At 43.5% G+C, this 21621-nt stretch overlaps 1 protein-coding gene across 5 annotated transcripts in view; it reads left to right on the top strand.

Moving 5' to 3' along the window:
* The first annotated feature begins 424 nt into the window (after nt 1-424).
* NCOA2 (nuclear receptor coactivator 2) overlaps nt 425-21621 on the top strand; it is a 282394-nt gene continuing 261197 nt past the window's right edge. For 3 of the 5 annotated variants that reach the window (XM_040625584.1, XM_040625583.1, XM_040625579.1), the window contains exon 1: nt 425-3142. The gene's annotated coding sequence lies outside the window, so the exon portion shown is untranslated. Of the gene's footprint in view, nt 3143-3220; nt 3510-4128; nt 4705-21621 lie in introns of those variants that run through there. The other 2 variants (XM_040625581.1, XM_040625582.1) reach the window with 2 other exon arrangements.

Genomic DNA, 21621 nt, shown 5'->3' with positions numbered 1-21621 from the left:
CTGTAGTATTCACATTGTTCTCGTTTTTCTTAGGTATATTGTTAAATATATAAATAACATTTTCCTTTGCTATTTTATACTGCATTTATAATTTGGCTGACTTTTTTTTTTTTTGGTTTGTCTACTTGCCTCATGCATCCATGGTCTCTCAAGTTTCTGCTTCTACTGAATTTCAATAATTTCCTTCCCCTTTATGATTTGTACCCACATTTTTTTTTACCCACATTTTTTTCCCCCTTATTGGGTTGTCCTCTGTTGGTCATATACCTAGTTCCTATATCTTTTTTTTTTTTTTTAAGGTTTTATTTATTTATTTGACAGAGATACAGCCAGCGAGAAAGGGAACACAAGCAGGGGGAGTGGGAGGGGAAGAAGCAGGCTCCCAGCAGAGGAGCCTGATGTGGGGCTCGATCCCAGAATGCCGGGATCAGGCCCTGAGCCAGAGGCAGAGGCTTAACGACTGCGCCACCCAGGCGCCCCTCTTTTTTTTTCTTTGCATCATTAAGTCAACTTATTTACTGACTTTTCTTCCTTTCCATTTTATATTATCACAGTGATAATTCACTAATGGCTAGTTTTTGTAACAATTATTCTGAGGCCTCACAGAAATCTAGTTCTATCAAAATACTAAGAACATTTTTTATAAACAGATTTTAAAAGCAAAGTATTGGAGGGTCAGCTGGGAAAAGGGACATGGAGATTGGATGAGATACCATTGTTTATGTTTTACAGATTCAGCTAAACAAAAAAACATTACGTGAGACCTTGTTAGGAGTATAATAAAAACTAGAACAAGACACGGTTGAGAGACCTGAGTAGCTTACAATCTAGTGAAAGAGAAAGACTAATATATGAACAGCTCTACAACACAGTATTATTAGACGGTAGCATGAAGTGCTGAAGAGACCAGAGAGCGGGTTACAGGATTCCTCCAGGCTCCAGGCAACTGAGTAGCAGCTGAACATGGAACTTACTATGCTATGCTGTCAGATGTGTTTGTTTTATTTTGGTAGAGACAGTCGTGTATCTTGAGCACGTAGTAAGTTTTACTGAGAAATATGGAAATGCATGGGGAGTCATTTATTTGCACAGATATCATGGGTGGTTTTTGACAGTGTGAAATATACTGTTGCAGAGGACTGATGGGCTCAGGACTTTTGCCAAAAAGAAAGCAAGAAAGAGAATCTTTCTTTTATCACAGCTCAGTGTTAGGGGTGAGGACAGGAAAGAAAATCTGAGTCCAGCAATGTGACAGACCTCAGGTGACTACTTCCTCCATGTAGGAAGACTATGGACTAGTATTTGGTGGAAGAAGACAGTCCATTAGAAACCCTCCATTTCCTGTTTCTTCTCCCAAGTTTTTGGAGAGCTATGGGTTTTCAGGGAACATAATTCTGTTGTGTCAGGTAATTAAAGTAATCTTTAAAAATTTACTAAATTAATACACAGTCAATGCAAACATTTTAAACACTGTCAAGTGTACAAAATAAAAGTGTAAGTACCCCATTACACACCCACTTATTATACTCCCTAGTGCTAACAACTTGTTGTAATAGCCTTCCATTTTCGATCTATAGTCACACACACACACACACACACACACACACACACACACATTTTCTTTCCCAAAATAAAATTGGTGGTATTCCCACAAATTTGAGGTTGAAGATATTAAAAGTGTGGGCTTTGGAGCCCGCCAGGACTGGGCTCAAATCCTCTCCAGCTTCCTGGCTGTATAACCCTAGGCAAATTACTTTATTTCTTTAAGTTTAAATTTTTTTGCGAAGGATAAAAATGGTAATTACCTTGTAAGTCTTGAGAATCAAAATCAGTAGCGTCTATAAATTACTCAGTAGTGCCAGACACACAGTAAGTGTTCAATAAACACTATTACTGTCTATGGCAAGTGACCTTTCTCCTAAGACTCTAAGTAAGGAAATTTGGTATGCAAATATTGTTCATTTTTTCCAACTAATTATATCTCAGTTGGGAAGAGCTTGCTTTCCCAAAGCATAAAACTGATCCAAGTAATATTTAAGTGAGAATTCTCGAATTTTTGGTGCAACTCTCCTGCACACCCCCACCCCCGACATCACTTTCTGACGTCTAGGAAGTGGACTTTCCAATAAGAAAACTTTTGTTGATTCATGTCGGGACAAGAACTCTCAACCAGGTTAGGTTTTACACACTGTAGGCACTTTTGTTTTATCAGGCGATTGCTGGGTGGCACCCCTTTCAGCTAGCCTCCCGCAGTCGCGCCCCTCCATCCCTTCGGGAGTTACGGCTGCAACAGGAGAAGCCAATCCTCGTAGGCGCGGAAGGAGACCTGATGGACGAGAGGCACCTCTAGGACGCAGCAGCAGACGCGGGGCGTGTGAGGTGCGCCCTAGGGCGCAGGCTGCTGGCGGAGGGGCCCGATCCGAGCGCCCGCGGGAGGCTCTTCCCCGGGCGAACCTGGCACTTGGCTTTCCCCGATCTTCGTCCGGGGCATCTTCCCCGCCGTCTGCAGCCCCAAGAACCCACTGCCTCCACTCTGCAGCCCCGGCCAGTCCCATCCTCTCGCTTTCTTTTTTGGCACTGCCCTTTGCCCTCCCATGGAGTCATCTGTTTACTCTCCCTTCACTTGCAGTCACCCATAGGTCACCCTCCCTTTGCCACAGTCACCCATTTTGTCCCCTTTCCCTTCTCCCCCTTACTCTTCACCTCTCCCCGGGTCGCCTTCTCAGAGGACTCTGCCGACGGAGATGCTGCGGACCCCGCGGCCAGGGTCTACTCCCCAGAGAACCCTCCGTCCACCTTTGCCCCCTCCCCGGGGGCGCGGGAGGCAAGTTTCCGCCCCGTCCTTTCCCCAGTGACAGGACTTGGCGGCGGCCACGGCCAGGGAGGCGGAGGGAGGGACGGTCTGGCTCCAGAGCCCCCTCCCCTGCTCGCGAGCTCGCGCGGTCTGTGTCTCTCTCCGCAAGTGCGGAGACGCGGAGGAGGAGGAGGAGGAGGGAGTTGGGGGAGGATCTCCATTGAAATAAACAACCAGGCAGCAGTTATTAACACGGGAACATGGCGGCCGCAGCCTCAGCCACAGCTTCGGCGGCGAAGGTCAGCGCCGACGGCAGCCGGCACCTGACGGCGTGACCGACCCGAGCCGGTAACCGCGCCTTCCCTGGGGGCCGCGAGGGCGGGCGGGAGGCGGGCGGCGGGCGGGGGGCGCCGCGTCCCCACCCCCGGCCGCGACTGCCCTTCCTGCGCCGAGCCCGGCAGAGCTGTGAGCCGCGGAGAGGGCTGTTTTTGTGTGCGGGGACCGCTGCCGGAGTGCGCGGAAAACGGGAGTTGCATCCCGGAGGCGCCGCGAAGCTGGGGAGTTGGGGCTTGGGGGGTGGGGAGGGCGGGAAGCGGCGGGGAGACGCGGAGTCCCTGGGAGAGAAAGGAGGCGCTCCAGCGCTTTGCGAGAGCTCTGGAGACGAGTCCCGGAGCGCGAGGCGGGCGGAGGCTGCAGCCCGCGGCGCCGGCGAGAGGTGAGAGCCGAGGCGCGGCGGGGAGGCCGGGGGCGCGGGCGCGGCCCCCGCCGGAGGAGCCAGGCGCCCGCCAGCCCGCCCGGTGCGGGGTCGGCGAGGACCGAGGGTTCTGTCCCCTCGGGGGGAGAGAGGCTGAGACGGGAAGGTGAATCCTGAGAAGGTGCATTCTTTAATGGAAACGCGGAGCGACTGCAGCGGAGGGTGGGAGTCGGGCGAGGGGAGGCAGGACTCGGGAAGTGCTCGGGGGTGTGTGAAGGTGAAGCGCGATGTCAGGGGCGGCCGGCGGGGTGAGACGCTGGGAGGAGGGGATCGGCGGCCCGGCGAGCGGGCCGGGCCCGTGTCAGCGCCGGGGGCGGGGGGCGAGGGGCGCCGTGCGCCGCGGGCGGACGGGAAAGAGCTGCGGCGGGCGGGGCGGGCGGCGCGCTCCGGCCGAGCAGGCCGGGCGGCGGTGGGGGCGGGGAGCGGGGGGCCGGACCGCGGCGGCGCCGAGCTGGGCTCGCCCCTGACTTAACTTTCTGGGTGCGGGCATGTGTGCAGGAGGCGCGCTGGGGCCGGGGCTGGGGGCGGGAGGCGGTCCGGGAGGTTCCGGGTTGGCTCGCCAGCGCCCCCTTTTCTCTCCCCCTTCTCCCCGCCCCTGAAGGGACAGGCCCTCAGGGCCCCAGGCGGGAAGCGGGAGGGGCCCTCCCGGCTGACTCGCGACGGTCACGCCCCGGGCCCGGGGACACTTCTCCCTCGGGCTTCTGGGGGCTGCTAAGAGAGGGGTCCGGGGTCGTCGCGGCGTGCTGGAGCTCCCTGTCCCCCGCCCCTCGCCCCTCGCCCCTCCGGGGAGTCCCGGAGGCGCCTCTTCCGAGATCGGGGGTGGGTCGGTCCCTGGTTAGATGGTTCCTCCCTCTTCCCCCTCCCTCTAGTGGTTTCCGGGGCCTGCGGGACCGAGGGGCGGGAATCGCGGACCCGAGCCCCTTGCACCGGCCCAGAGCTGGACCGGGCCTAACGCCTTCTGGGTCTGTCACTGGTAGGGGAAACTTTCCCAAACCGGGGACCGAGCCTCAACACCTCCTCCGCCACCTCGTCCTCTAATCCCACTCCCACTCCACCTCCTCCAACGCCTTCCCCTCCCACCGACCCGAATCTCGCTGCGTGTGACTGATGGGGCAGTGAGCCAATCGAAGGCGGGGAGCTGACCTGCCGGGTGTCGGTAAGCCAATCGTGGGGACCGGAGGAAGGAAGGGGGCGGGGTCGCTTCCCGACCAGTTAGAGCAGAGTTGCACGCGGGGCGGGGGAGTCATGGAGACGCCGAGCTAGCCACTCTTGTCCATCCCTAGTCACCCGTTCTTTGGTCTGTGCGGTAGTGTCACTTACAGGGTCTCTGACCCGGGAGGCAAGTAGTTTACGCGAGATACTGTATTTTTCTTGAAACCACAAGAGACGTCGTCTTAGACACGACGAAGTCTAGAGCCACTTAGTATGTGGCAGTAACTCTCCGAGGCCCGTTTCTAAAATGGCATATATATTGTAGTGATCGTGTTCTGTACCTCAGCGACGGGTTTACGTGCAGAGGATCATAGGAGTTATCAGTTTACCTCTACCTCAGTTTAACTCGGCCACTCTAGGGTGCGGACAGTGGAATTTGCAAGGGTTCTCTGAAAAGGAAAGCATCGGTATAGTCTTACGTCAATTGATTATTGGGAGTGTAAAGCATCATTGTTTGTAATGGCTTCACTGGTTCCTTGTTTAATTAGACCGCCAGTTCCCAAAGTGCACTTGGAAGTTCGGCATTTGGGATGACATTAAAAAAAAAAAAGAAGTTGTCGTTTATGGTATGCGTTTTGTTTGTTTTGTTTTTTTTCCTTTTCTTGAGTAACAAAATGAAGTTAGGAACCAAAGCATCACTGTGTGGAACATAAAGCGTTGGTATTTAAGAAGCAAAGCTAGTCAAAGAATACTTGTCTACAGAAAAAAGTCTAAGTAAAGTGTAGTTTGCTGGATTACTCCCACACAAAAGATTCTTAAAAAAATAAATGAGTTTTCTTCTTCAACACACTGCCGAATTGTACTGTGTGAGAGTACTTTTCTGGTTTATGCAAGGTTAGGAGACATCTTTGGGTGTTTTATATTGGTCGTTGGGTTCTGTCCGGTGACTTTCTCAACTCCTGACTTTTAAGAATAGGGAGGGATAGGTCTTTGGTACTCAATAAAGAGCACAGGTTGCTCCCCAGGAATAAGCTGTCTTTTAAAAAGGCAGCAGCTGCTACAATGCTTTTTTATGTGTGTGTATGTGTGCTCCTGTTCTTTGTTGGAGAGGTTTAGGGCACACTGACAGCAGCAAGGATCCTCTTCCCAACTGGAATTTGTAAAATCTTTGGGAGTTCAAAGAATGAATCCTGTTAAACTGAGAATGAATTCATTCATTTTGTGTTAAGTATCTCTTGAATTTAACTGATCGTGGGAGGCTTTTTTTTGGGGGGGGGGTGTCTTATGTGCATGGTATTTACCTTATCTATACTGCTTTCTCAAGCTTTTGTTAATATTTAGTTACTATAAGAAAGAATTGAGGAACTATGGTTTTAGGAAACAGTATTTGCCACACTCTACACATGGGTTCTGTTGTAATATACCATTCTCAAATTTATAATGTGAATTCTCAATTCAGTATAGTTTTGAGTGTTTACGTGGACAAAAATTAATTGCATTTTGCTGTAGCCCTTTGGGTGTTAGTTTAGTGATAAAATAATAAAAACTGTGGAGATAAAGCATTTAGCTGCCAAAAGTGGGGAATATCATAAATGAAACAACATTCAAAATTTGACAACATCGAAAACCCCCCATCATTAGTTAATGTAGTTACTGATGGCCACTCTGACGTGTGCCCTTCTCTCTCTTTTGTATGCGTAAGAGCAACATATTATTTTACTTCATTCTCTACAACAATCCTTGAAAATGTTCTCAGATTCTTGGTGGCAGAGAGTAGCAAGTCCTCTAAAACCTGGCTGGGGCGGGGGTGGGGGGGACCCTCTCAAGCATATGGAGACATCTAGAAAAAGATGTGCATCGTCAGCTGTGATTCCATTGTGTGCTCTCAGACTAGATCTGAGCCTTCTTCCTCCTGGGGATTTCAGTCTTAACAGAGGAGTTCTTTGACTTTTAGATGTCAGGATACTGAAACGGTAGAAAAAAGCTCACCAATTATGAATTTAATATTTTTTTTAGATACTTTGGCTCTGATTTTAACCTTTTATTGGCTAAATATAATTTATATGACTTTTGTTCACTGTTACAGGAGTGTTTCACTGGAAATGTAAAATGTAAGGATCTCAGGGGGACTTGGGCTGTGGTATGAGTGCATAAAGGGGTAATGCTCCTTGGTTGGCTCTATCTATGGCTATATCTTATTAAGCTTGCTAAGCCTCACAATCGAGGACCTGTGAGCAGTGCTTTCATTACACACCCTGTATTTAAGGATTCAGTACCTTAGCTGTTTCAAATCACATCAGGTTGAAATGTGACCCATAAGTTGACAGCTTGAATTTTTTAGAAAAAAATGTCTGTGTTGTATTGGGTTTAAAAGAGAGTTTTTTAAAGCAATCTTAGGATGTTAGGTAGCAAAAAAAAAGTCTCTTCAAACAATTTTTCTAGAAGGTCAGTCTTCTGAAATGCACCGTGTGTTCTTGTTTGATATTTTGACCACTATTATGTCGTGGTTAAACTTATATTTAAAAGCCCTAATTAATGCTTAGCCATTTTTACGGCAAAACTGTTATTTAAGAAATTACTGGCTTTTCAGTATTCTGTGTTTATAGTTTTGTTTGGTAATTTATGTTATTACATGCTCTATCAATTTTAAATTAAGAGAATGGGAGGGAGAAAGTAGGTTACTGTTTTAAGGTATTGGTCTTTTATTGAAGTATATCTTAAAATAGGTAGAAATTAGTGTCCTTCCCCATATGTAATAATCAGGGTATATTTACATACCAATGATGAAAGCCATTCAAAGGAAAACCCTCAGTTTCTTACACTCTCAAACGTGAAGCTCATTTTACCTCCGTGACTTGCTTTCTAAACAAAAAAAATATTCTTAGTGTTTATGTGTTTGTTTCCTTTTTTGTTTTAAAGGATTGTAGAAGGGTTTATGAATTGCAAACTGTAGAAAGAATGTTATGTCATGTTACTCTTTAGAGTCTATTAAAAGTAATGTCTGGAAAAGCTATAAAATACAATTTTAGGTCGTAGACCCTCAATTCAGACAGCATAAAGAAACTTGTACCTTATGGATTCTAGGTACTAATTTCTAAATAGAGGTGAGATTGTGACTTCTGTGAATATTTTAGAAGCTGGTTTAGTTTTCCTAGCTGTTGTAAAACTGAGGCAAAACTGGTAATGAAAAGGACTGGAAATCTTAAACTTGTGTTTGAAGGTAAATGGAATGAAAGGACTAGATGGTCTGTAGGTAGACCACAATGCTCTTGGCTTTTAGGGCAAAGATTTTATGTCTATCCTATGAAATGTTCATCAGTAACCACATTTCTGGCTTCCAGTGGCTATGATGACATAATGCAATTGTGGAAAAATTGATTCCAGGACAATTTTCAGTTGATTTCCTAGTTGGAAATTTCTAGAGGAGAATTAAGTAAGTGGGGAACCTCGGAGGATGTTTTACTTAGCTGCTTTTGAGGCTTTTGGATGCAGAATCTTAACTTTAAGAAAGAGAGGAGAACTGCTTGTAGGGAGAAGTTATTGGCAACTAGTTAAAGGTTCTGAAAGAAAAAACAATTTTTAAGTATCAATTGATAGGTACATGGAGAATTGAAGTTAGGTTAAATCCGGTAGAATTTATGCCTTATAGGCAGCTAATTATGAACTGGTAAGAGTTCCCAGTGGGTAGCTTAAATCCCATATTGGGATTTTTAGATCTTGTCTTTGCATTCTTGCATCATTTAACCATTTCTTCATTCATTTGTTCATTATTTGTTTGATGAGTATTTGAGTCTCCCAGCATTGGCAGTTTACTTTGGTAGTGGAAACCATCTATTATGAATCCTGTGATTTAAGGGGGAACAGAGACTGGGTGATTTTTATGGTGGAGAAGGTGGAAAGGTACATGTTCACCTTAATTTTCAATTTGCTTGGATACTAATGATCTGGTTTTTTGGTGTGTGTAAATTTAATCGTATATTGTCAAAAAATTTTGCTTTGATTTGGGTTTGAGCTTTCCCCCCCTGAAAATAGGATTATGTTTATAATAAGTTAACTGTCCCCTTAACTGATTAGCTTACAATCAAATAATTTTCCTTTAATGGAGGTGTGAGTATTTATAGTTAGTGCTGTTTTATATTCTCTGGAATCGTGTTGCGTGTGGTCAGCATGGCAATCTTTAGTCGGTCGAAGGTGTTAGGGCAGTTAGTCAGGGACCTCCCAGTTCTGTGGAGAGTGTGCCTTGTTGCCGCTCTAAAGCTACATGATCTGGGCCTTCCCACCCTAAGTTTCTAAAGGTTGGAAAACTCCCTTGTGCGGCCTTTCACAGGTGTTCTTCTATGATTATTAGTTTTTCTAGATTTAACTCATTCTTGCTCTTGACTGAATGTCTGTATTGGAAGAGTAACGACAATGCAACGTAAAAGATAATAGCAGCTCTCCCTGAGTGCCAACAACCTGTTAGGGGCTTTTTGAGGTGTGTTTCATTCTTTCTTTTTTTTGCCACAGCCCTGTAAAATAGAGGTTACCTCATTTTTCAGAAGATGAAGTTTGAGGGAGATTAAGTCCTTGTGCCTATGAGCAAAACTTCCGGGGGGGAAATTACCCTTGCCCAGTGAGGACGAGGAAACAAAAAAAGTATCAGAGGTAATGGTAAGTCTGAGAATGTCTTCCTTTTAGGAATCTGGTAAAGAACGTGTTTTCAGGCCTTTTATGAGGCTGTCAGCGTAGGTGTTTAGTCCATGAAAGGGAGGGATGGATTTGAGTGCTTCCAGTCCTGCAAATCATGCCAGCAGGTGTCTAGCAAAGCCTTACATCAGGGCAGGCCTCTACCTGGACAGGTGTTACTTATCTTAAGATCTACAAATAGTCTCTGGCTTTTTAGTCATCAGCCCAGTGTTTAACAAGTCTTAAATTGCAGGATTCTGGTCTTTTAATTTTCAAAAAATAAGAACCGTAATGGATGAAGTAAAAGCAAGTAACATTTATTGAGTGTTTACCAAAAACCTGGTGCAGGATTCAGGCGCCCTTAGTGTATACTCTGTGGGTTTCTCCCTGTAACACAGGGAGGTGGGTGCTCTTATTATCATTCCTATTACATAGTTCGTGAAGTGAAGGCACAGAACTGTCAAGTAACTTGCCAAGGGTCACACAGCCAGACCATTGGAGAAGGATTCGAACCCAGGCAAACATTGCCCCTTAGCTCTGTCCCCGTAACGTGTGCTCTGTTTGCTGGTGGGCAGCACTTCTTTCAGCATAATGTGGTTGGGCCTTACCAAGTGCTTTGTCGAGGTCACACAGATCAGTAATTCTCCACTAGGGAAGAGGAAAGGGCTAGGAGTGTGTTTAGAGAAAGCCCATCCAGGTTGCCTGTTTCTTACAATAAAAAGCTACGAAAGTAAGCTCAAGAAAACTTGATTGTGGGGGCTAGGGAGAAAAGAGATTGAGAGCACTACAGCGGGTGGGGTAGAGGGTTAGAAAGGATGAAACACTGATACAGATATTTGGCTTCTTTTTTCTTTACAATATATTTAATTCTAGTACGTTTAACTATTAGGTGGTGATTGTGTGATGCGTGTTTTACAGATTTTGTGCAATCTCTGTGGCGTGGATGACTTGGTGTTGAGACATTGTAGTCTTAAAAGAAGGCTGATAATATATGCAGTCATCTGACTTGTGCTCTGCTATTTGTGGAATTCTTCTGTCTGCTCGATTGTTTGCAGGGAGTGAGGAGAGCTTTCAGGGAACTCTTTCACCTATGCACGTGTGGGGAGCGGCATACACCGCTGTTAGCCTTCCAGCTCCGGGGACTGAAGACTTGTTGTCATAGATGAAAATATAATGCATGATATTTTCTGTTACTCATGTAGTGTGTCCATGTGAAATGTGATCCCACATATTCCAGGGCTTAGCTTGCGGAGCAGGATGAGTTCTGGAAGTTCCTGTTGCTGCTCACTGACCTCTGCCCATCGAAGTAGCCGTCTGAATGACAATCATCTTTTCTAGCGGATTATTTCTGCTTATAAAACCAGCTTTTTAATCAAAAAACATGAAGTGACTTCCCTTGCCTTTGGTGGTACAGTAGCATTTGTAAGAATATTTAATATTAATTTATCTTAGAATTTCTAATTCTATTGATAATATGCTTACTGATGAAAAGCTTTCAGTTATTGTCAAAATGTAAATTAAAAAATGGAGTTGCATATCTTAGAAGAACCTGTGTTTTTACTTGAGTCATTTCTAGAGTCAAACTGAAGGGGAAATTTAGATTGCTACATGGATAACAAACTTTCAGGGGCATCTGGCCGGCTTAGTCGGTAGAGCATGTGACTTGATCTTGGGGTCATGAGTTCGAGCCCCATGTCGGGCGTAGAGATTACTTAAAACAAACTAAAAATACATTTTTAATGTGCCTGTGTATATTTTAAAACTAGAATTATTCATAAATGTGTTTATCAGGTATTCACCTCTGGTTATTGTTGGAACATAGGTTGTGAGTTCTTTCACATATACTTTTAGATTCCTAAATAAGGAATGTGAAAATTTCTTGCTAAAAATCTGAATGTCAAGAGTATGAATTTCTGTGAACATTAATAGCGTTTCTTGAAATTACAGAAGTTGGTTTTCATAGTTAGGGAGAGAGGCAGTAGGGGCTCGCGGGTGTTGCAGGTGATAGCGCTGTCCTGTCCGGCCTCCTGGTGCCGGCAGCCTGTGGGGGGATGCTTGGGTGTGCTGGGCACCGACGCTCAGCTTCTGTGTGGCTCAGTACTTTGAAGTGAGGATGGGCTGGTAAATAATGGCACAACTTTGGACTGCTTCAGTTTGGGTATAAATCCTTGTAGACTTTTCTCCTCTGCCTCCTTTTCTCCTCCTTCCTTGGCTTTGTCTTTTTTCTTAAAGATGGAAGATGGCTGGTAGTGAAGGGAACACAGTCAAGATTATGGAGGAAGTCTGTTACTATCATTAAGTATTTCATGTATGATCATGATCTATGGTTTCCCTCTTTACCAAACAGATTGGCTCTGCTAACAGCACTTAGGGAAGAAGCTGGCTATTTGTTAAGTAAGCCATTAGGTTGAAAACAGATCACTTAACAGGCACAGTGCAGTAATTGGCTGATTTGTTGTTGGAAGTTAGTCGGTTGCTGGACAACATTGTGGTCCAGCAGCCTGGGGGGCTGAGCTTCTGTTGTCTAATAGGATTGAGTATAACATTCCCTAGTTTTTATGTATTTTATTTCTTGCCTGTTTGAGGATATTGTTACAAACTCTGTAGTGTTAGATGTCTTGAAAGTGTTCATTAGATTAAAGTGGTCCAAATTGCAAATAGGCAATTTAAGATTGATGGAAATTGTAACCAAATGCCTAAAGCCTTAGGAATCCCTGCCTCTTACGGAGTTTCTGATAGTGTATTGTATTTTCAATTTCTGGAATTCTATGTTGAGGCTTATGTGTAGTGTTCTTATTGCTGTTTTAAGTAATAATATCTTGATTCTTTAAGACTCTACTGTAAAAGTGAGATATAAAAATATTTATCCCATTAAAATGTCATTTTAATGTATTGTAGCACCACTAGAGTCTTTTCTAAGTAAACACATGATAAGTATAAATAATGGAACCTAGTGAAGGAAGTGGAAGTCGTGTAAAGCTCTTTGATTTATGCTGTGCTACCTTTTGTTTTAAGCAGGAGGTGTGTACAGTTTATTAAGAATTTTAATAAATGAAAGACTTTAAGCAATTACACACAAAAAATGATGTGATATTCATTGTGAACTGAATATATTGACAGTGACAGTTGATAGTGACAAAAGTCAACAAAACGCCTGGATGTTGAAGGACATTAGAAAGCAAAATTGGAGTATTATCCTTCTCTGGTTAAAGGATGGTCACATAATGGCATTCTTGTAATTATTGCTGATCTCATTGTAGTAGTAAATATTTTCACTTTGAGAAAAGGTATTGAGGAGAAAAGAGAGACAGGAGATAAGGGAACCCCAGATGTTTGACTCGAGGGGAGCAAAGCCTTGGGCAGGAAGGAACTGGGTCCGGATACCTCTGGCCTGGCCTTGAGTGCCTGTGGTAGGGCCAGTGAGCTGGGCCTCCTGCAGAGGTCAGGACTCTCACTAGAAGATCCCCTCTCCCCTTCTCACTATCACTGGGAGCAGCTGTGACCCTGTGGTGGGCAGGGAAGGGAGAGCCTGTGGTAGATGGAGCATGGGGTGAGTCCCAGGGGATTGAGGTCCCAGATGCTCACCTGCAAAATTGTTGTTTGTATCTGGATTTCCCACCAGGAGCTGGCTTTCATGTATAACACATTCTGATCTGCATCCATAATTCGGGCAGTGCTGATGGCCTCTTCTCTTCAGGTACCACTGAGCCCCACAGCCCTTCTACCCCCCATACTCTGTGAGGTGAGAAGTGAGGGGATTCTTCTACCCAAGAGCAGATAAAGACCAGGTAATGCAAGGGAAGACCTTCAAGGGCTTATGATTTTCAGAGGCCGAGCACCTTGCCTTTACCTGGGTTGGCCCTCAGAGGAGTGAGGGAAGCTAATGCCTTCTTCTCACCAAGAAATAGTTTTTCTGGCTATGGGTGCCCTTTTCCTTCCCTTCTTAAGAAATTTCCCATTGAGGTTCAGGTGTCTCCCACAGGCTCATTGTAGATTCTCTGAACCTGCCTCAGTTTTTCAGAGCTGTTTATGGTCTTGGAGAAAGAGATCAAGTGTATAATGGGGGGTTGGCCAGGGGGTGGGGGGGGGAAGGAAAGACATTCAAAAAGAAACTGGAGTGGCCTAGAGAGGAGTTGCTGTGGTGAATCTAAGCTAAAAAGGTTGGCACCATGCAGATGGAAGATAGCAATGCAATAGAGTTAGCCTTGACTGAAATCTGTCAGTTATTGAGGGTGTATATAGAATAAATCCAGGGTAGCAGGTACGTGTCTTTATAGCTTTAAGGACCTACTACTAGTTTATCAACTTGATCATACTGAGTAGTTAACTTATAGTACTTGTTATTTTAAGTGGAACAGGCTTTTTATACAAACTTTTTTTGGAAGGTTGGGATAGATAAATGGTGGATTAGTTCCTAATAGTAAAATAAATTAGAATTTTTGATATAAATTCTCTGGAGTTTAATATCAAAGAGGAAAAACTAAACTAAAATGCTTTGAATAATCAAGCATTAAAATTTGTCTATAATGTGTTCAGTAAAGATGCTTAAAATGACTGTATGCATTGGCTTATCTGAATGAAACAGGTACAATAGGAAATTGTTTCAATTTTTTGCTAAAAAAATTGTTTCAATTTTTTGCTAAAAATTGAGTAGTAAGGATGGAGTATATATGTGTATATTTTTTACTTATTTATTCATTCTTTGTCCCCCTCCTCCAAAATAGTATTATAGAGCAACTTGAAGGCTTTCATTTTTAAACTGTATATGGACTGAGTTAACAAATTCTTCTTCTGCATTGTAAGTCATTAATAGACTGATCTTCCCCAAATATCCCTTTTATAATACAAGTTCCCACTCATCACAAAATGACATTCCCAAACACTTACTAGATAGGTCTGTCACAAAACCATTTTTTCTCTAGTTCTAGTCTTTACTCAAGCCTTTGTACCCGTCAGTCTGTTCTTCCTGGCCTTGACCATACAAGTTCATGCCCTTTGATTTGCCTCGAGAAAACTAATGAGTTATTCTAAAATTTAGGAAACAGCCTTTGATATAAAACTCAATTTATTGGGAGTTTATATTATTGATCTTAGTTAATAGCGAAATATATGATCAAAACAAAAAGAGTATACATAGAGTCCAACAGTATTCAAAGGTTATTAGTAAAGATGCTTATTACATTGGTGACAGATTTTACAAAAAAATACAGAAGTCCACTTACCTTCAAAACAGAAACAATAAAGACTTAAATTTTGGGCTTTGTTGCTTCCATAAAACTGAACATTTTTCACACTGAGACTTATTATCTTCTCCCCTACAGAATGTTTTGACACTATGGAGAGAAGAGGGATTAATAATCTCAGTTTATAGTGGAAAGAGGAGAAAAAAGGTAAAGAAAACCTTGGGGAAATTCAGTAGTTCTGGAAAGGTAATAAAACAAAACCAAACACAAAGAAAAGTATACCAGGGTTGGCACTTAAGTACTTCCATTGAAGAAGTGATAAAAAAGAGAATGAAAGCGTCACTCGAAGGGCTGATGTCTCAATAGATAAATAATGAAATTCTACAACTATCCAAAGAGCGAAACCCTTAGCCCACACATTAATATATACTTGTGACAACACCTATAAAAATATTCTCAACCTTCTTCCCAAATCTCTACTTAAACAATAATTCTCTATTTTGTGGGATCATTTTATTTGCAGAGTAATTCAGAAAGTTGTCTATCTGTCTGTCAGCTGTTTACATTCTCTCACCAGCCAATTATGTGTTAAAGTAGTAGAAACAGCATCCAGCTCAGGTGGAAGAGCAGCGTGGTGCTTTGTGACGTGCGGTGTCATCTGTATCTCTTCTCCTCCCCGGGATGCTGCAGGAATGCAGTAGAACGAGTGGCTCAGTCACAACTATTTCAGTGCTGTAGATGCTGCTGCTTTCTCCCTCTTCCTGTGTGGGTGTGGGTGTGGGTGTGTTGGATGAACTATTAGGAAGTAAGTTACAGGTGACCCTTTATCCATAAAGCACATTGCCTGAAAATAAAGGCATTATTTCATAGAATCATTTTTATAATATGAATATGACTATTAAACCCAAGAAAACTAATGTCAAATATCAACTGCCTAACCAGTTTTCCCAGTTGTCCCCAAACCGTTAGAGTTTTGGGTTTCAAAGCAGGAGCTAATCAAGTTCACGCATTGCATTTGGTTCTGTGGTCCTTTTAATATGAAACATTGCCCCCTAGTTTTTGTTTGTTTAGTTTTTGTTTTTTAGACTATTTTTTAGATTTTTTTCATTAAAAATTTAATTGTGGCAAAATACTTCTGAAATTTACCATCTTATTTTTTAAATGTGTAGTTTTGTAGTGTTAAGTGCATTGACATTGTTGTGCAACCAGCCTTTCCAGTGTTAAGACTTCAGTTTCTGTAGGGGCCCCTGGCTGGCTCAAGTCTGAAGAGCGTGTGACTCTTGATCTCGGGATTGTGAGTTCGAGCCCCGTGTTGGGTGTAGAAATCACTTAAATAAATAAAGAATAATAAAAAGACTTCGGTTTTTCCAGAAGTGTTAGGAAAAGTAAATTGTCGGGGTGCCTGGCCGGCTCAGTTGGTGGAGCCTGCGCCTCCTGATGTCAAGGTTTAAGTTCTAGCCCCACGCTGGGTGTAGAGATTACTTAAAAAAGGAAAATAAATTAAACTGTTACATATATTAATTTGATCAGGGATGAAGAATAGCGTAACCTTTGGGAGCTTTATTGCTTGGGATGGTGGCGTCTTAGGACATTTTCTTGGCATGGCCCTTCTGAATGCCCCTCCTGTCTGGGCATAGACATGTGTTCAACAAGTGCGTCACACGGAGAGCGACCTCACGCTATGAGGGATGGAAACAGCTAGTGCGGCCTCTGAGAACGTTCACCATTAAGAGCACTGCTGCAGGAGTTGTTTCCTTCCTGGGAAGTAGTAGTAGATTTCTTTTAGGCGCAGGATGGGGGTGGGGACGTTAATTTTATAGCACACGTGGCTAAATAGCTTTTATTCAGGCACTTCTTTGGAGTAACACCATAGAGACAAACATTTGCTGGGATTTAATGGAATTTGGCAACTTGAGTTTCTTGAATGCTTCACTACTCCATAACTTTGAATTTGAAGGTTTCTGTTTCTTTTTCCTTTTTTGTTGTGTGTGTGTGCGCGCGCGTGTGTGCAGTGTCTTTATTTGTTCTCCCTTCTGAGTTTTCCTGCCCACCCCCCATGATTTCCAGCTTTAGTTTCTATTTAACCTCCTATTCTCTTTCCTACTTCAGAACCTTATGAAAGTATAGTAGAGCCCTCCTGTCTTCCCTTGTGAATCACAGTGGATATCTGGGATTCATTCTCAGTGTGAGAAATAGAGTCTAAAAGTAAAAATCGTTCACAGGCATGCAGATTATACCAGTGAGATACCTGGTTAGTCTCACCAACCTAATCCAGCAGAGAAGTAGTAATTATTCTTAATGTAGATCTGGAAGCTTCAATGGAAAAGTTGTGAGTGGGAAAAACACTAACAACTCAAAGAAAACAAGAAATAACACAAGAATTTAAATAACTCCAGAATAGCTCTCAACTTCAAACTTTTAGGCTTCAGGAAAGAAACAAAAACCAGGGTTATCTTCTCTTACTCAAAGTAATACTCTTGGAGGTGGAACATTGTTAGGCTGACGGCCATGAATCTTGCACTGCCCCTCCCTCCCTCCCTCCCTCCCTCTCTCCCTCCCTTCCTTCCTTCCTTCCGATTGTATTAATTTATTTGAAAGAGCATGAGCAGAGAAAGGGGCAGGGAGAAGCAGACTCCCTGTGGAGCAGGGAGCCTGATGTGGGGCTCAATCCCAGGACCCTGGGATTGTGACCTGAGCCCAGGACACACCTATCCGAATGAGCCACCCAGCACCCTGAACTGCACCTTTCTTAGAGATGGCAACCCCCCCCCCCTTGCTGCAACAAAAACCAAAACAAAATATGCTGCTCAGGAATGATGAGAATATTATTGAATTAATATTTATACTGGAATATCATATACTTAGGAGATACATAAGAGAAATGAAGGATGGAAAGAAAAGTGAGATTGTACATAGGCTTTTTTATTTAACAGATCTGGGCAGATTGATTGATTTTAGAGACAGAGTGTGCTTGTGCTTGCACAGGTGGGGGGAGGGGCAGTGGGGAAGGGAGAGGGAGAAAGAGAATCTTTTAAGCAGACTCTGGGCTGAGCACAGAACCCTACGCCAGGCTCGGTCTCACTGCCCTGAGATCGTGACCTGAGCTGAAACCGAGAGTCGAAGGCTTAACCGACTGAGCCATCCAGGTGCCCCCAGATCTGGGCAATTTTAAAGTGAGTGGAATTTAAAACAAATGACTCAGAAATCCCATTTTCTGATTTTTTTTTTTTTTGCATAAATTTACCAAAATGTCTTCCAAACATAGTAAGTGATAGGCTCTTTGTTCTTGTCATTTTATGTCTATTGTGATGCTTTTTAAAAATGTTGGCATATTAGAGAGGGTTGGATAAAAGTCGTAGTTGCATTTCTGAGTGGCTCTGTGCTAAATTCCAAACAGATAAGGTAGCAGGTAGCAGCATAGGTCAACAGGGAGGGAAGCACTTCATGAAATGTAACGGAAACAGCGGCGTTATGGGCAGATGGGGGAGGGGCACAAAAATCATACTGAAGAAACTGCTATGATTGTAAAACAGTGGCTATACAAAACCCCCAGAAAATGAGAGGTTGTGTATCTAATTTTTCTGATTCTGTTTTTTATTCCTCTGAGCTCTTCATTTTTTAAAGTTAGTCATTTAGGAGAAAATACTTTTAAAGATTTTTCTTTAAGGAATGTCCACACCCAGTGTGAGTCTTTTTTTTTTTTTAAGATTTTATTTATTTATTTGACAGAGTGAGACAGCCAGTGAGAGAGGGAACACAAGCAGGGTGAGTGAGAGAGGAAGAAGCAGGCTCCCAGCGGAGGAGCCTGATGTGGGGCTCGATCCCAGAACTGCCGGGATCACTCCATGAGCCAGAGGCAGATGCTTAACGTCTGCGCCCCCCAGGCGCCCCACAATGTGGGTCTTAAACTCAAAACCCAAAGACCAAGAGTCTCCTGTTCCTGCTTCAGTCCCCCCTAGGAGAAAATACTTTTAAATATGAAGTATTTTCCTGTTTTCCAAACTGATTTGAAATGTGCCAAAATTCACTCAGGTCCGTGCCATCTTCTGAGGTACTGATCTGTTTGTCTCTCCACCATGTAACTGTAAACTATAGATCCCATGCAACAGAATTCTGGGTAACTCCTGGACTTGCCCTTTTCTGTCTTTGTTCACTGAGTGTTATTTTTTGTGTATATATGTGTATTGTTACTATTTTTTAATGACAGTTCCTCTTGTCTCTAATGGTTTTCTGTATTTTATCTGTCGTGGGTTTAGAAACCAGATAACCAGATTTGTTAACTCAGCAAAAATTTAATGAACACTTCCTATATACCAGACAATGAGAACACAAAAATTTAAAAAAGAAATGTCCCCTATCCTTTCAGATCTCACAGGGAAGAAAGGAGTCATGTGGGCAAGTAGTTACAATATATGCATTAGAATAGGAAATTGTATTAGAGGGCTGGCCAGATATTTTATGGGGGCAAATGGTTCATTTTGTGAGGTGAGGAAATGCTTTACAGCTGCTGGAGTATTTCATTCGAGCCTCAGGTGCTGATTGAGATTTCATCAGAGAAGAGAAAAGGCATTCAAAAGAGAGACATGTGCATAGGATGAAGATAGAAAATATTATGGTATGTTTCTATTTTACTATTTGTTTATTTTTAAAGATTTTATCTATTTATTTGACTGAGAGAGAGCGTGCGTGAGCAGGAGGGGCAGAAGGAAAGGGAGAAGCAGACTCCCCGCTGAGCAGCCCCCCCCCCCCCCCCCCCCATGCAGGGCTCGATCCCAGGACCCTGAGATCAGGACCCGAGCCAAAGGCAGACACTTAACAACCAACTGAGCCACCCAGGTGCCCTCTATTTTATTTTTTATATGCACTTTTAGTAAGATTTGCATGAGAATCTGAGAGACTCTTATCTGTAAAACTAGTGATCTTGGGGTGCCTGGGTGTCTCAGTTTAAGCCTTCCACTCTTGGTTTCTGCCTGGGTCATGATCTTGGAATCAAGGGATTGAGCCCTGCATCAGGCTCTGCACTGAGTGCAGAGTCTGCTTGTCCCTCTCCCTCTGCTCCTTCCCCCGCTTGCGTACTCTCTGTCAATAAAAAAGCAAAACAAAGCAAAACTAGTGATATTTAGAGCAGAAAATTTGGGATATTTATTTTGAATGTTTAGAGAGGAACCTTTTTTTCCCCTTGTCTCCTTTTTAATTCTTGTTTGTGTTCTGGATTAGGGAGTTCTGTTAACTGTTGCTATATAGTATATATTCCACACTTGGTGGCATTATGCCGACACATGTTGTGGGCCAGGGTTGGAAACGCCACGATGGGCATAGCTTATCTGCTCCATGACGTCCGGCATTCAGCTAGAATGAAGTCTCAAAGCCAGGGCTTGGCAATGGAATCAAGTGAAGGCTTGCTCACTTACATGCCTGGCGTTTGATGTACGCTGTTGGCCAGGGCCTCGGCTGAGTTAGGCTCAAATACCTTTGTGTGGCCTCCGTACCTAGCTGCTTGCGCTTCCTCACAGCAGGGTTCAAAGTGGAATAGTTCCAAGGAAGCTGGCACCTTTTATGACATAATCGCATAAGTCACAGAGGGTTACCTTTGTCTTAGTCACAGTCCAGACTCAGAGTACATATTTGGGAACATAGATCCCAGCTCTCCTTGGGAGGGATGTTAAAAGTTGAATTAGCAGAAGAGTATGTGTGTTGGGAGGTTGTGGTCATCTTTGGAACCATCATCTGTTCACAGGCTAAGTTGTAGAAAGTTGGAAGTCTTACTGTCCTTTAAAAGAGGAGAGAGGAAGGAGGATTTATTGTTTCTGAGCTATTCAGAGTGTTTCCATATGAGACATAATGAGCGGCTGTTCTTTAGTCCTACAAAAGGCAGCGTTCTTAAACTATAGCTAATGGGATTTTAGTTAGACGTTTAGAAGGACTTTCTGATAAAAGTTATGTACATTTTTTTTTAACCAGAGGAAATTTGTGTGATTTATTTATTTATTTTTTTTAAAGATTTATTTATTTATTAGACAGAGAGAGACAGCCAGCAAGAGAGGGAACACAAGCAGGGGGAGTGGGAGAGGAAGAAGCAGGCTCATAGCGGAGGAGCCGGATGTGGGGCTCGATCCCACAACGCTGGGATCACGCCCTGAGCCGAAGGCAGACGCTTAACCGCCGTGCCACCCAGGTGCCCCAGTTTGTGTGATTTAAAAGTAAATTTAATAATGATTAAGTATATATTGCGTATGGGTGGACCTGTCGCCTTGAGCAAGTGATTTAATGTTTGAGTCCAATTTCCATTTTTGCTAAACAGAATGGTTGAGGATCAAATAGGTTTTATTATTAATGCAGCCAGAATGAATTAGATAATTTTAAAGAAATTTTCAGGTAACAGATTCTCTGTTTATCAGAGATTATTAACAGGAAAATTATAGGGCATTAGTTCACCTTTCTAAAATTTTTCTTTTAAAGATTTATTTATTTATTTTAGAGAGAGACTATGCACGCTACAGCACGAGGGGGGAGGAGGGGCAGAGGGATAGAATCTCAAGCGGAGGCTGCCCTGAGCACAGAGCCTGACACCGGGCTCAATCTCACCACAGTGAGGTCACAGCCTGAGCCGAAGAAACCAGGAGTTGGACACCTAACTGACTGTGCCACCCAGGTGCCCCTAAAATTTTTCATTAAATTCTAGAATTACGGGGCGCCTGGGTGGCTCAGTCGTTAAGCATCTGCCTTCTGCTCAGGGCGTGATCCCAGCATTCTGGGATCAAGCCCCACATCAGGCTCCTCCTCTGGAAGCCTGCTTCTTCCTCTCCCACTCTCCCTGCTTGTGTTCCCTCTCTCACTGGCTGGCTCTCTCTGTCAAATAAATAAAATCTTTAAAAAAAAATAAATTCTAGAATTACTTTTTTTTTTTAAATACAGAAAAATGTGACCTATTATTTTTCTTTCCTATGCATGTATTTACTGTGTAGAACTCTCAATTAAATGATAATGGCATATATTTTTAGACTGTTTGTTTTACCAGGAACATTTCTAGCCCTGAAAGCCACTCATGGTATGAGTAATAATTAACATAGTTC

Source organism: Ursus maritimus, unplaced genomic scaffold (assembly GCF_017311325.1).
Source record: "Ursus maritimus isolate PB19 unplaced genomic scaffold, ASM1731132v1 scaffold_9, whole genome shotgun sequence".
Lineage (NCBI taxonomy): Eukaryota > Metazoa > Chordata > Mammalia > Carnivora > Ursidae > Ursus > Ursus maritimus.
The sequence above is the reverse complement of the archived record's forward strand: the minus strand, read 5'-3'. Positions and strand labels throughout refer to the sequence as shown.